Source organism: Paramacrobiotus metropolitanus, unplaced genomic scaffold (assembly GCF_019649055.1).
Source record: "Paramacrobiotus metropolitanus isolate TYO unplaced genomic scaffold, Prichtersi_v1.0 Parri_scaffold0000065, whole genome shotgun sequence".
Lineage (NCBI taxonomy): Eukaryota > Metazoa > Tardigrada > Eutardigrada > Parachela > Macrobiotidae > Paramacrobiotus > Paramacrobiotus metropolitanus.
Genome location: NW_026570285.1, coordinates 14,278 through 16,997, shown reverse-complemented (window position 1 = coordinate 16,997; position 2,720 = coordinate 14,278).

Sequence of the window (2,720 nt, the reverse complement as noted above, 5' to 3'; positions counted from 1 at the left end):
ACCGGAACCAACCATTCGGACCGTCAACACGGCGGAGGATGACGAGTTGGAAGTCGAAGAGACACTCCCACCTCCACCCGAACCGAACATGGAACTTCGGAAAGCGCAGTTGCGAGACCCGCAGCTACGCAAAATCATTGACGAACTGGAAAATCCAGAGAAACTCGACCACAAGTCGAAGCATCTGGAACACTACCAGATGGCGCAAGGAGTACTGTACAGACTGAAGACGATCAACACAAAGTTGGAACGTTGCTTCGTCGTACCACTCTTTATGCGGAATCAAATCATCCGATCGCTCCACGACGGAAAAACCGGAAACCATTTCGGACGGGAGAAAACGATCGAAGCACTGAAGCTGCGTTACTTTTGGACTCGCATGAATAGCGACGCCATTGCCTATATTGAGAAATGCCGACAGTGCATTATGACGAACAAGCAACGATGTCCACCACCGGGTAAACTCCAAAAGACGGAAGTCGGTGAACCCTGGTACCGCATATACGCGGACTTTAAAGGTCCTCTTCCCCGGACGGAGACGAAGGGATACCAGTACATCGCAGTGGTAACCGACCAGCTGACGAAGTTCACCGTAGCCCGGGCAACGAAGACGAATACCGCGAGAGAATTCGAAAGGTTTTTCGTCAAAGATGTCCTACTGAAATACGGAATGCCGACCTTCATCCACTCGGACAGAGGGACACATTTCACGGCGAAGACGTTCGCTAAGGTCGCACGGATCTTCGGCATCCAACACACACTTGGAACTGCCCATCATCCGGAAGGACAAGGACAAGTCGAACGGCAAATGCAAACGATTTGGGACGGAATAAGGAAGTTCTGCGATGTAAAGGACGGACACCGATGGCACAGAGCCTTGGATTACGTCGTCTGCGGAATGAACCGAGCCGTCCATGCCGCGACTAAGTTCTCACCGTTCTACATGTTGTATGGTCGAGAAATGACCATGCCACAGGACGTAGTGGCCGGAACGAATACACCAGAAACCTTTACGGATAAAGAACAATACATCCGACGGATAAAAGAACGACTTCAGCGCTCGCATGAGATTGCCCGCATCAACATTGATGAAGCATTCGAACGAAATGCCGAGCACTATAATAAGAAGAAGTCAAGTCCGACCTTCAAACCGAAGGATAAGGTAACGGTGGAACTTCCGACCAAGGATCCCACCCGAAAGGAACGCTACGATGGAGTTTGGACGGTCATCAACTACGTTGGCCCAAACAACTTACTCCTCCGATGCGAAGACGGACGTGAAGATACGGTAGCCGTCGACCGAGTTAAACATTGCCGAGTCGAGACAAGTCGACCAGCAACTCGGTCAACAGGCCCGGTAGCCGACCCGACAGAAGGGAAAGCCACTCGGAAGCCGAACAAGAAACCTGAAGGAACCGTCGAGAAACCTTCGGATCCGACTAACGACGCGGACAAAACCGAACCGACGGTAAAGAAGAAACGAGGTCGACCTCGGAAGAAACCACCGACCGACTTCGAGACACCTGCACTGAAAGAACTTCAGAAGCAAGATGTGATAGCTGCCGAACCAGCACCGACCTTGGACGAAACTGAGAACAAAGCTCAGCCGACCACGGAGAAACCGAAGGAGTCGGAAGACAAGTCGGAAACGCCGGTTCAGCCAGCCAACCGACCTACAGAGGAACCAAAGCCGGCGACAAAGCCAGCTCGGAAGAAGAGGACGGTTAAGAAAACCGACTCGTCGGCACCGACCACAGAAGTCGCGGTAGCCGACCCGGCAGTCCAACCGACCAAGCCCAAACGCAAGTACACAAAGCGGAAGGTCGACTTACCGAACACATCGGCGCCGACTACGGAAGTCGAAGCAGCCGACCAGGCAGTCGAACCGACTAAGCCGAAACGGAAGTATGGGACAGCTAAGAAACCGAAGCTGACAGCACAACAGATGCTGGAGGAAACTGAAGTTGCTGAAGATGAAGCCCATAAAGAAATCCTCGAACGAATAACCGAAGGACGGGCAGACTCGGAGAAACCAGTCAAAACAGCAAAACCCAAGACACCCAAAACAGCAGTCACAACAGAACAGACTCAGTTATAGGGCCATAGGTGTAAAACTTAGAATAAGTTTTAGATAGCTTAACAGTAGCTAGGTATAGATGGACCTTTGGTGTCGAAATGGAATCTCTTCAGTTGACCGGAACATCTTCAGTTGAATGTACGGGAGTTGGTAGAATTCTAACGCGCCGTATTTCCTTTCCTTGACAGCAAGCAACAATGTCAGGTCGTCGCCGACACGACCCACCTTCCAGCGGATCGAACAGCGGACGTAGCGGTAACGGATCGAACCGATCACAGCCCTACCCGACTCATCGCTCGACATCGCGATCGGATAATTCGCGGTCGGCCACACAGACGCCATTACCGCAGGTAGACAATCCTCAAGCTAACGTAACAGCTAATGTGTTAGCAGGTCTTACGGTCGGGCCCCAACGTGGAACGATACCGCCCCAAATTCTGCCACCGAACACAGCAGTCGATAACACAGGCTGTCTGTGGAACCTCGGAACTGGAACGAGTCAGACGACTCCGACAACGGCAGCAGGCCCACATGGTCAAATGCCACCTTATCAGTGGCCGGTACCGACTACAATAGTCGGACCGACCAGCTCGGCATCAACAATGATGACCGGAGCAGCTTACCCGACACCGACAATGGTGCC